Source organism: Pogona vitticeps, chromosome 1 (genome assembly GCF_051106095.1).
Source record: "Pogona vitticeps strain Pit_001003342236 chromosome 1, PviZW2.1, whole genome shotgun sequence".
In the NCBI taxonomy this organism is placed as follows: Eukaryota; Metazoa; Chordata; class Lepidosauria; order Squamata; family Agamidae; genus Pogona; species Pogona vitticeps.
The window spans coordinates 219,773,129-219,785,604 of NC_135783.1; the positions used below are offsets into that span (position 1 = coordinate 219,773,129).

The 12,476-nt window shown below is 40.5% G+C and overlaps 1 protein-coding gene across 15 annotated transcripts in view; it reads left to right on the forward strand.

Annotated features, from left to right (window-relative positions):
• QTMAN (queuosine-tRNA mannosyltransferase) overlaps window positions 1–12,476 on the forward strand; it is a 383,269-nt gene that overhangs the window by 143,848 nt on the left and 226,945 nt on the right. The window lies entirely within an intron of this gene.

A 12,476-nucleotide genomic window follows, 5' to 3' on the forward strand; every position in this document is an offset into this window, starting at 1 on the left:
CCAAAAGCAAGAAGGTTCTGAGGCTGCTCAGCCAGATTTATTTATAAGCAATGCTGTGTTTCTGGATACGTTTATCTGGATATCCCATCAAGTTGTTCACAGGGTTCTTTTTTTTTTTTTTTTTTTTTTTTTGACTGCTCAAAAGATGGAGTCCTTCTTTAAGAGAATGCCTGCTCAAATACAAGGGGTCCGGTTCCTATTTGTCCTGTTTTTTGTTTTTGCATTCATGTCTCTTCCTCTTGATCAGTGGATTCCATTTGTTCCACAGTGCCCAGAAGTGTGGCTGCTTAGTTGACAACAGAAGTAGCAGTCACTTTAAGAAACCTTCCCCAGGAGGCCTGATCATCCAGTGTTTGCTTCTTGAAGTTCTAGAGAAGACACTGAGAGAGCTGTCACTGGAGTTCCTGTGGTGTTTCGTTTTCGGTAACTCAAAGCAGCTGTGAGGGGACTCCAGTTGTGTTGAGAAACAGTTCTAGACATGTTTAACTCTACCTTTGTGCCCTTTAAAAATTATTTACCTCTCTATTTTAATCATGGCTCCCTAAGCACTGTGTTGTCATGCAAACAGCAGCTTTGAGGGAGGATGACTTTGATTAGGAAATTGGTGTGTGGAGGGAAGTACCACTTTCCTCAGCATGCCCCAAACCGATTTTGAAAGAAGGAGAATGCATCCAGTCACTGTTATATCTACCTTGGCCTTTACAATCCTTTCCCCTCTTTCCCACCCTAAAACTGGATATGTAAATTTGGATGTGTATGGCTGAGGGTTCAGCACACTCCCTCCCCCCTTGTTTTTCTTTCCCAAACCACTGACTTTTGAGAGGTAGGAGGCAAGCCTCTGAATTGTGACTTACACAGAGACATAATGGGCAGCCTCCTGACGAGTGGTAAGCACGTATCCATTTTGCATATGATTGAAAGATGTGGTAGGTCTGCAAGGAGGGATAAAATGAAATACCCCTCTACTGAAGAAGCTGACTGGAAGGAGTTAGTCCAGAACAGGTTCAGTGTGTAACCTCCATGGTGAGTCCTTAACACTCCCAGGAGTGTGACCTCTAATTATTTAAGTCTTCTCTCTGAGCAGCTATGAAGTAGAAGCCATGGTAGCCCAAAGATGAAGCACATGCTTCGCCTATAGAAGAACATGGCTGGTTCCACCTTTCTTATTTCCTTGATGTGCATTTGTGTATTGTGTGTATACATCACGAAACCTGGCGGATACATTTTGCATATGATTGAAGGATGCCATAGGCCTGCAAGGAGCCATTTAGTATCATAAAAATCCGATTAAAATGATTAGGAAACAAGTGTTATGAAAAGACCTCAGGACCACTGGAAAATCACTGCTAGCCAGGAATGACAACTCATGATTAATCTTTCGGCAATTCTTCCATCAGCTTGTCCATTAATATTATTCTCCATGTTCCCCAACTATCTGAGATAGGATAGGGAGCTGGCAGGGTAAGGGCCTCTTCATGCTCTTTGCGATACTCTCCCCGAGGTTGCTCGCCCGACACCCAACCTGATGTCTTTATTTTAACAGGCAAAGAGCTTTTCTTAACACATTCAGGCTTTTACAACGTTCACCACTCTTTGGTTCTCCCTTGCATATTTTATGTTCCTTTATACAGTTGCTATTTTTACCTTCAGCTGGCTGGATAGCTCAGTGGTCTAGGTATCTGTCTGCAGAGCCAGAGGTTGGGAGTTCGATTCCCTGCTGTGCCTCCTGTGAGTAGAGCCAGCCTTGGGTACGCTTGCAGTCTCAGGGCGCCCCAAGAGGAAGGGAAGGGTAAACCACTTCTGAGTACTCTCTACCTGGGAAACCCTGAAAAGGCTTACCGCTAGTCATAATTGATCTGATGGCACATGATTATATATATATAATAATCAATTATGACTAGTGTCATAAAAGCATCACAACATATATTACCTTGTCGTGATGTTTTTATGTGGGTTTTCAAAATTAAGTCAGTGGTTCTCAAATTTTGGCCCTCCAGATATGCTGGATAAATTTCTGCAAGCCTTGGATGATGTGGCTGATAATAAAAGCCTCCAAGAGCTGAAGCTGAAAACATTCAGAAAGTCACATGTTGAGAACCACTGGTATAAGACGTTCTGTGAGTTAGGTAAACGGTAAAGGTAAAGGTTCCCCTTGACATGTTTAGTCCAGTCATGCCTGACTCAAGGGGGCGCTGCTCCTCCCGCTTTTCAAGCCGTAGAGCCAGCGCTTGTCTGAAGACAATCCTCCATTGTCACGTGGCCAGCGTGACTAGGGAACACCGTTTTACCTTCCCACCAAGGTGGTACCTATTTATCTACTCGCATTTGCATGCTTTCGAACTGCTAGGTTGGTGAGAAGCTGGGACAAAGCAAAAGGAGCTCACTCCATCATGTGGATTCGATCTTACGACTGCTGGTCTTCTGACCCTACAGCACAGAGGCTTCAGCGGTTTAACCGGCAGCGCCACCACGTCCCTTAGGTAAATGACCCAACCTGATAAAAAGCAGTTTCCTGTATTCATTACCTATTTTGGGAATGACTGCGTTAGACTTTTGGAAGTATAGCAAGTTAATTTGGCCTTACAGTATGTTTAAGCAATCTGAAAGCTTATAGAAAGTTCTAAGTTTTTGAGCAGCTAAGCCTGATAATTTTGGCCATATGTATGCATTGCTGAGAATTTGTTTAGGCAACATGTATAGCAAGAAGCATCCCAGGCTCAGGGTGCCAGACTTAATTTTAATGTGATGTGTTTTAGAAAAAAAAATAGTCCTTTTATATTAAATGCAGTGTTGCCAAAGAACACACAACTGACATTCTTCAATATATTCCTTTCCAACAAAACACTTTTTTTAAAACAAAGGTTTTAGTTCAGCAGTCAGTATGTGAATTATGGGTGCATTTAAAAATCTGATATCTTTTATGATGCTACTTGCTATATTTTAAAACAAATGCTGTATTTGGAAACCAGTTGTGGCTGCTGACTGTAAACAAGATGACAACGACCGATTTCTTAGAAAAGCAACAGTGCATGGAGTAAGCAGTGTGTTTTTAAGCTTTCGCTTCTCCTGATAGTTGCAGCTATTCTTTTCCGAGCAAGTTTTTGTGTTAAATAAATGTTGAATGCACCTGTGGCGATTGAATGCAGTTTATTAATTTAGTCTGCATTACTCCAGTGAAATCTAGCTGAATAGAAATGGAGGAGAAAAAGGTTAAGAAATAGCATGGCCAAACTTAGATTCATAAAGCAAGCTCTTTGCCCAGAGTGTTTTTCGAGTTATTTTCAAATGGTAATTTGCTTTATCCAAACCAAACTCATACAGTGTAAGTAAGTGATTATTTGCATGACTGACAGTCATTTGAATGCCTGCAGTCTTTTAAAAATGCATAATTTTGCTGGGATGTTGGGGAGGGAGGATATGAACAGAAAAATCACCAAGGTGATCTCTCCCCCCCTCCTCTGCCTCCCTGTCTTTATTTTGACCTCCTTTTTATTTCTTGTCATTGCCCTCAATATGATCTTTGTTTGTACATGTGGCAGAGGTGAGCTGAAAGTAAAAAAGCAGTCCCATTAAGACTGGCTTCGTGGAATCTAAAAGAAGCCCATGTTTTAAGTTAATATTGTGACAACAAAGTAAATAAAAGACATCAGCATGTCACATTTGACCCTAGAACTGGGCCAAGTAGCAAGGGCATTTGACATCAGAAATTAAAATCGGTCTACTCTATTTGTAATCTTTCTTCACCAAGGCCCCATACATGGTGTTGTACAAAATGTGGACACATACTGTACTTCGAAACGATGGTGCAACAGATGCCACAGCTGAGAAGGACAGCAGCATGGGGGAAAAATGTTTTGATTAGTGTGAAAAAACCTTTGTATCTGTACATGACTTTCTTTCCTCCCAGTCAAATTTTAGTGTCAAATGATCTAGAACAGGATTTTGGTTTTTTTTTTTTGGTTTTTTTTTGAGCAGTGACAGTGAGTTTTTGTGTGAAATGTTCTTCCCTGTTTTACTTAGGGCTAGGAGCCTTGGTGGCTGTTCTGCACTCTCTAAACCAGGGGTGTCCAACCTTTCACCTTCCCTGGGCCACATTATAAGATGAAAATTTGGTTTGGGCCGCACATAAATTTGGTTTGGGCCGCATAGGGGGGCAGCCCTAGCCGTCGTCCGCAGCTCTGCTCCAAGCGCGCTTACCGGCATCTGTGGTCTCAGACAGCAGAGGCTGTCAGCTTCAACTCTGGTGGCTTTATGGGGCTGGGAGGGGGTCCACCTATTGACAGGGAAGGTGCAATACAATCACGCAGCCCCCCTCTCCCCTCCCTTCCCGCTCCTTCCTTCCCTCTCTCCCCACCACCACCGTTGTGACGTGCCCTGGCAGCATTCTGGCCGCAAGTGCCGGCAGTGTAACTTGAAACTTTGGAATTTCTTTAAAAATAAAAAATTGCACTGGGCCGCATTACGAACTGACCTGGGCCGCATGCAGCCCACGGGCCGCAGGTTGGACAAGCCTGCTCTAAACTGTCTGCAGCTGACTGTGGGGCGGAGTAGGGGAATGTGAACTAAGGTGTATCCATTCTAGGAGTGTGCACACTGAAGTACATTCTTTTTTACACATTAATCAGGATACTTCCATAATTCTGGCATATTGTTTCATGCTAACAGAGTTGTTAGAAGTTCTGTCCTGGGCTGCAGCATCTCACGCCACAAAAAAAAAAAAAATCTGGACTGTGTGAAATTATTTCCTTGGGTTGTTACATCTGAAAAAATTGAGGACATTTTGCACCAGTTTTGGCTCCTCCATGTGAGCCACCACAATGCCTGTGGTAGTGTGGGCACATTTTGGTACAAACCAACATTTTCATGGGTGATACAGCAGCGGGGTGTACTGCTACACTGGATATAAAGATGGCCTCTATCATTTCCATCCATGCCTGTTTCACACTTGGTTCACCTTAGGCAGTAGCCTGTTTGCCTTCCTAGCAGCTTCAGTCACTCACAGGTAATATAGCCTTCTGTCATAAGGAATCACAGGGATGTGGTGATGCTACGGGTTAGACCGCAGAAGCCTCTGTGTGCTGGAAGGTCGGAAGACCAGCAGTTGTAAGATCGAATCCACGCGACGGAGTGAGTTCCCGTCGCTTGTCCCAGATCCTGCCAACCTAGCGGTTCGAAAGCATGCAAATGCAAGTAGATAAATAGGTACCACCACGGTGGGAAGTTAACAGTGTTCCATGTCTAGTCACGCTGGCCACGTGACCACAGAAACTGTCTACGGACAAACACTGGCTCTACAGCTTGGAGACAGGGATGAACACCACGCCCTAGAGTCGGACTAAATGTCAAGCAGAACCTTTACCTTTACCATAAGGAATCATTTGTGGAACAAGGTCAGGTATGATCCCATGAACCACTACTACTTGATCTTTAGGTGGATTGTGCTCAGTAGATTGTTTTCCAGTAGGCTGTGTGCATGTCTATGTTTCCACTTCAATATAGATGCTTTCACATGTATAAAACAAGTCATTGGACGAAGGCAAAATATTTACACCAAGACTTTTCGTTAATTAAGATCTCGATTGGGTTTAGATTATTAAAGTCTGTTTCAGACTTTTAAAGCACTTGAATGGTTCCCATTCAGCCTATATCAGTGACAGTTTGCCTGACCATTGACTGCCACAGCTACTCGGCCTGTATAGATTAACAAAGCTCCTGTCATAGTCTGTGGTCTCTTTCACGTGCATGTCTGTGAAGAGAGAAGGCTACACTACACACTTGTTTCAAAAGTTAAATCTGTGTCCTAAGGCACTTAAATCCCTGTTAGACAAAATGACAGCACAGAATAACAGATAAAAGGGAACAGATGGGAGGACTTGGGTTAAAAATAATGAGAGCTTATTTCATTAATGCAGCTTGTTGATACTGTACAAAGCACTTGCCTTAAGTTTGAAAATACGGAAAATGAAGAGAATCTGGTATCTTAAACTGCCCGTTTTCCCGTTACTGTAAAATGCCACGGGCAGGATTATTGAGAAGGAACAACAGTGGAGACAATGAGGAACTAAGATTTGGTATAATTTTGATAAGCAGCATGCATCCTGTTCCCAAATAGTGAAAAGTACATGGTTGATGTGACCCTGAGAAAGATGTACATACTACAGATGTAACCTTTAGTTGTTTTGTTCTTGCCCATGAGAACAACCTGGATATTTTCTGGAAAATAAAATGGTCTTTTAATATAATACAAAGTTTTAAAATGTTGAATCAATGTATTTTTATGTAAAAGGCAAGAGTATTTTTTTGGTTAGCTGTGTGGTAATGCACTTACTGATGAAGAAATCACTAGAATTTTCACCCTTGTGCAGGAGTGAAAATCTTGTAGCAGTTGATGGAGGGAGGGTGGGTTGGTGGATTCTTCTTTTTCTTCTTCTTCGGTCAAGGATGAGAAAGTTGTGAGGTTTTGTAGCATCCCTACTAGTTTCAGCAGTCGCCAAACATGTCAGCATCATGCTGCATTTTTTATTCCTGAGAGACCTTCATGCTTCACGATCATCTAATTCCATTTGAACAAAAAAAAATTCAAGTTTGCCTTCAAAATTAAAAACAAAAAAATTTAAGCATCATTTAAAATGTAAAACAAATATGAAATAATTTGTATAGTTTCAAAAAGGTAACACCAGTGAAATATGGAATTTTCTTTAAGTAATAGCAGAAACCAAAAAGTGTGATGCGAAGGATTGTGGCTTCATCTTACAGTTTTGTGTGTGCCCCCTTGAAACTTCTTTGTGGCCCCTAGTGGGACACATTGCCACCTTCTGGGGAACCAATTCTGCAGAACAAAGGGAGGCAGAAAGACCAGCAGAGTGCTAGATCACATGATGGAGGAAGCAGTGTCAGAGATTCACCGTTTGTATCCTGTACCCTTGAGAAATGCATTGTCACATATTGGGTTGGTTACAAAGATCAGTAACATCACAAAACTATAGAATTAGCCTGTGCATCCTCTGTTAATGCCTTACTTGTCACTCTTGACCTTCTGTCCTCTCCTTTATGTCACCCATCTTCATGCCACCTCTTAGGCAAGTATTGGGACCACTCATTGCAAGTTTCTGCCTGTTTCCTCTAGATTGTTGTTGTTTAGTTGTTTAGTCGTGTCCGACTCTTCGTGACCCCATGGACCAGAGCACACCAGGCCCTCCTGTCTTCCACTGCCTCCCAGAGTTTGGTTAAATTCATGTTGGTAGCTTCGATGATACTGTCCAACCATCTCGTCCTCTGTCATCCCCTTCTCCTCCTGCCTTCACTCTTTCCCAACATCAGGGTTTTTTCCAGGGAGTTTTCGAATGTACTAGATTATATTGCCATAATTATTGTTACTTGCTCAAGGTGTATTGGAAGTTCTTTCTTCTATTACTGTGCCAACCATCTTGATTACAGCAAAACAATCTGTTCTTTTTCTTTTGCTCAGTCTTAGTAACTCAGCTAAGGTTTAATGTTAGCTTCTCAGTACCTCCAAAGTGTACTGCTGTTGAATTCTCTTTGCAACCTACTTAATTTTATTATGTTGGGTTCTCGGCGTGTTGCATACAGCGCATTCCCATAAAAGTTGCATTTTGTATTTACAGAGAAATTTCTCTTGAGAGTTAAGGTCTTGTAAAACATTCTTGTTCTACAGCATGAACGAATTATTACACTCTGGGGCATTAAAAGTGAAGTGTACTGAAGAAAAGAATTTTTTCATTAAAATGCAGTTTATATTGATAAAACAGATTACTAGCATTTGATGAAATGTGAAACTTGGATCTGCCCCTATCACTAAATCGCCGGTAGGTTTATTTTGGCAAGAAGACTAGAATGTAATGTATATCAAGACCAATCATTATGCCGTACCTGTTAGTTTTGTATTCAGTTTAAATTGTGCTTCACTAAAGTAGTTGGAAGCGGGGAGGGGGGAGGAGGGGGGAGAGAGGGGGGAAAACTAGTTACTATATCTGTATCTTGAAGTAGCAGAATGTGGTAAGCAAGAATATTAGAAAAGAAAAGCTGTTGTGTTATCAGTTTTGGCACGGTCATTTATCAATCAGTATTTTAAACATTGACAAGTGGTAATTTAATAGGGAATGACCCTGTTGGCAGGAAGTTCTAATGACAGATGATGCAAACTCATTTATCACTATGGGGCTCTGCTGGCTTCTTACCTTTCTCAGTATCACAGCTCATATTTTCCAAGTCTGGGATGTGAGAAGCCACAAAGGGCAAAACCTATGGCAGAAAGCCTGCAACCACTCCTATCTCTCTTTAAAGCAGTTAACTCTTGATTTACACAATGCCCTCCTACTGCAGATTTGAAAGGCCTGACGGCTTGATAACAATTTAGCCCACATTGTATTTGTGTGTTTTATCCTGCATTTAAAAGCCTGTTCGGAATTGGGGCATCGTGCTGGATGTCCGTATTTTTATGACTTGCTAGTGGTCCCTCCAGGGAGCATCAGGTGAACGCTGGAGAGAGAGAGAGGAGATGAAAGGTCGTCCGTCAGGCTGTGGGGGGAAAAAAAAGTAAATCCCGGGTTTACAAAAAGAGCCTGCTATCTTATGGAATGGAGGTAGAGTCCCAGTTATTCTTCTTGTATTATTTTGCTTCTTGGTCACATGCACTACTGCAGCAGGATCACACCCTGCTCCAAGGAGCCCCTGATCCATAGGAAGTTGAAAGCAACACTCTAGTCTTATAAGGCATGTATTGTTTTTTAATATCTTTTTAATTGGTCATATTAGCCAAAACCCTGTTGTGCAGGTTTGCTGAGCAAGTACAATGGCATCATCATCACACGATGGGACGATTTATATTGATTTAAGCCTTCCTGTCTCTCTCTCTCCCCCCCCCCCCCGTCCCTTTCAGGTCTTGAAGCTGCTTAGAGTTCCCTTTTGCCCTCAAGAAGCCTTTGAGAACCTCAGGACAACAGGGGGAGCCTTTCATCACCCTCAGGTTCAATACAGCTGGGATTGGGACCACCTTCCAGTGATCTAGTGGCACCTTTTGGATCCTACCCCCTTCCTGAGGCTCCCAAAAGCTTTCAATTGATTTAAACTAAATATTCCTGTTGTGCAATGATAACGTCATCATACTTATTCAGAATAAGTTATGCCAAGGGAATTCCAATCAATTAGTTGCTCTCCGTAAATAAACTTACTGAGAAACAGAATCATATAAGACCTTTCTTGTATGGCTATGAATCAGCGAACTTCAGAAGAGCGTATCATAACAGATCTGTTCAGGTCTTGCAAACTAAAAGCCATTGTGTCTTTTATTGAGCCAGTATAACCCGTATTTCCTACCAACTTCTGCATCTCATACAATTATTTTCTTTGTTGGTGAAATCTTGTCTTCTCATGATGTATCCACAGTACAATAACTTTAGTTTAGTCATTTTCTAGTGAATGGCTCAGGCTTGGTTTTGGGTAGAACCATTTATGTTTTCTTACTGGTATCCATGGTATCTGTAAAACTTTTCAGAACCACAATTCAGATCAGACTTTTTTTCTCAAGACAACTTTTCATTGTCCAACATAGAATTCCATTCTATGTATGACCTCGCCCTTGGTTTCTAGTGATACATACTTATACTAAACTACCCTCCTGAATCTCTGTCTTTTTAAGGATTTCTTGGTTGGAGTCTCTCTTTGAACTGATAATTAAACTATGGTATCAATTTTTTAATTATTATTTTGAATACTGTATTGTCAACATTCAAGTGCTGTAATTCTTCTATAGTCACTTTTTCGTCTCCTTCATGCCTGACTGTAATTTTTTGTCTCCTTAATGTTCAACTGTAATCCTCCTTCTGCTGTTTCTTCTTTAACATTCATCTTTAGTTATTTCATTACTGTTATCTGCAAGTAATACGATATCATTTATTTATATTAAATTATTCATTTTTTAATTTATTCATGTTTCTTCCTGTTTCATTCTTTTATCTGAATCTAATCCAGCTTTCCATATGATTTGTTTTATATATAGTCTGAACAAACAGGGAAATTAAATGCTGCTTTGTCTATTGGAAACCATTCTGTTTCTTCATATTCTGCTCTAACAGTAGAGTATAGGTTATGCATCAAAACAATCAAATGTTGTTGCTCAACCATTAAAAAAAAGCAAACCCAATCCATACATTTTAATAATTTATCAAATGCTTTGTTGTAATCTATCAGATGTACAGTGATTTCTTTCCGGAATTCTTTGGCATACTCCAGTGGCTGACACATATGTGCAATATGATCTTGGGTGCCTCTTCTTTTTCAGCTCGAACATAGGACATTTCTTGTTTCAGATATGATGCAAGTTGTGAAATCCTTAGCATCACTTTGCTGGCATGGAAATTTATGTAAGTACTGCAGTCTTCGATGTCTCCTAACTGGAATGCGTACTAATTTTTTCCAGTCTGTGGGCCTTTGCCCCGCCCCCATATTTGTTGGAATAGTCCTGTTAGAGTTTTGATTGATTCAGTTTCTGTAGCTTAAAATGGCTTTATTTTTATTCCATACACTTTTGGTGATATATTTCTTCCAGGTGTTTTGAGAGCCACTTTCATTGCATTTTTTAAAAACTGAAGTGTCAAAATATTCTTTGAAAAGATCTATCCTCCTTGCATTCCTTCTGCCTAGCATTTCATCATATAGTTTGCAACTGGTCCTTATTATGTCCTAATCTGTCTGCGGACAAACGCTAGCTTTATGGGTTGGAAACGGAGATGAGCACCGCCGCCTAGAGTCAGACACGACTGAACAAATTGTCAAGGGGAACCTTTACCTTTTTACCTAATGTCTTATACTTTCTGGGAGCTCTACCCAAATATCCTTTTGTCTTTGGCTGTTATTTACAACTGCTGCAGGTATCAGGCACCCCACCTCCACCTCCACCCCACAGATGCACACACTAAGTGCGTTGAACTTGTCAGAATGGGTGAATTTTTCCTAAGTTGGTAACAAGTTTAGTTATGATCTGTGGTTAAAGGACTTTCCCCCTGCCAGAAGTTATTAATTGCTCCATCGTTAATAATCATTTTTGTTTGCCATCTTGTATAATCTATAGTACACAAGCAAGCAATGCCTGTATATTCATGTCTATCTAACTAAATATTTTGGAAAGTTGGGGGATCGATCAGTGGGTAGTGGAAAGTTGCTTCAGAATTTAATTCTGCTGCAATGTGAGGACTTCAAATTTTTGGAGACTTTTGCAAATAATTTTAGTAGTAGTAACAGCAGCAGTACAAACCTTCTTGAGTCTTTGTGCCACTAATCTCAGAACTTGTTTTTAAACTTGCTTAAGAGCAGATTGGGAGCTTTAGTGGGTGCAACATAGAAGGAAGAATCCCTGCATTTGGGTGTCTGAGATGCTGTCTTCTAGATCAGTGGTTCTTAACCTTTTTGAAAGAAACGCCCCCTTGAGCCATTGAGGAAGTTATCATCGCCCCCCTCCCTGCGGTGACGATATTTTATTTATTTATTTATTTATTTATTTATTTATTTATTTATTTATTTATTTATTTATTTATTTATTTAAGACAGTTAAATCCAATGACCCCTGAAAACAAAATTAAATTCCAAGAAAATGAAATGCCCTCCAAAAAGTAACATTTAATGATTTAGTTGCAAGTGAATTTTAAGACGCAAAAAGAAATATAAAAAGGGCATAAAAAAATGCAGGAACTAAAATTTTCAAGACAAAAAGTCTGAAACTAAATTAAAATTGGAGGAAAATATATATTCATGCACACTGTAAAAAGGCTACAGCCATCTTCACAGGTTTGGCTTGCTCCAGCGCCCCCCTACCGCCCCCTTTTGCTCCAGCGCCCCCATGCCGCCCCTTTTCGTTCTACCGCCCCCCTGAAAAATGAAATCGCCCACTGGGGGGCATTATCGCCCACGTTAAGAACCACTGTTCTAGATCATGGTCTCAAACAAAATAATAATAATAGTAATACTAATGTTCAGTACTTTTCAGTGTGCAGAGTGTTTACTATTCTTATCTTAATTACTACTTATTTCTAATTTACCATTTGCTTTGCCCTGCCTGAGATATCAATATGGATAGCTATCAAGCAACCGTTTAAACCTTAAAACTCAGTGGGTGGCATTTTTCTCTCTCACCGCTGACAAGGAGATTTTGCGAAAGAAAGTTGAGTTACTGTAAGCATAGTGAAATGTACTTTTCTGAAAACCTGGACATAGGTGATAAGAGTGGGAGCTTTTGAAAATATGAAGCCTTTTAAATTTATTTATTTATTTATTTATTTGGGGTGTGTGTGTGTGCCTAGATTGAAATTAAGCTCTTGGAGGTAGTAGGGTGAGGAGGAAGGAATCTTGCCTGCTTTCTGGTGAGGAGTTCTGCCTGCTGATGCTTTAGATACCTGGCTGTCCTCAAATACTTTTTACAATTGCATTAGCGTTTTTTTTTTTTTAATGAAGCATTGAATATT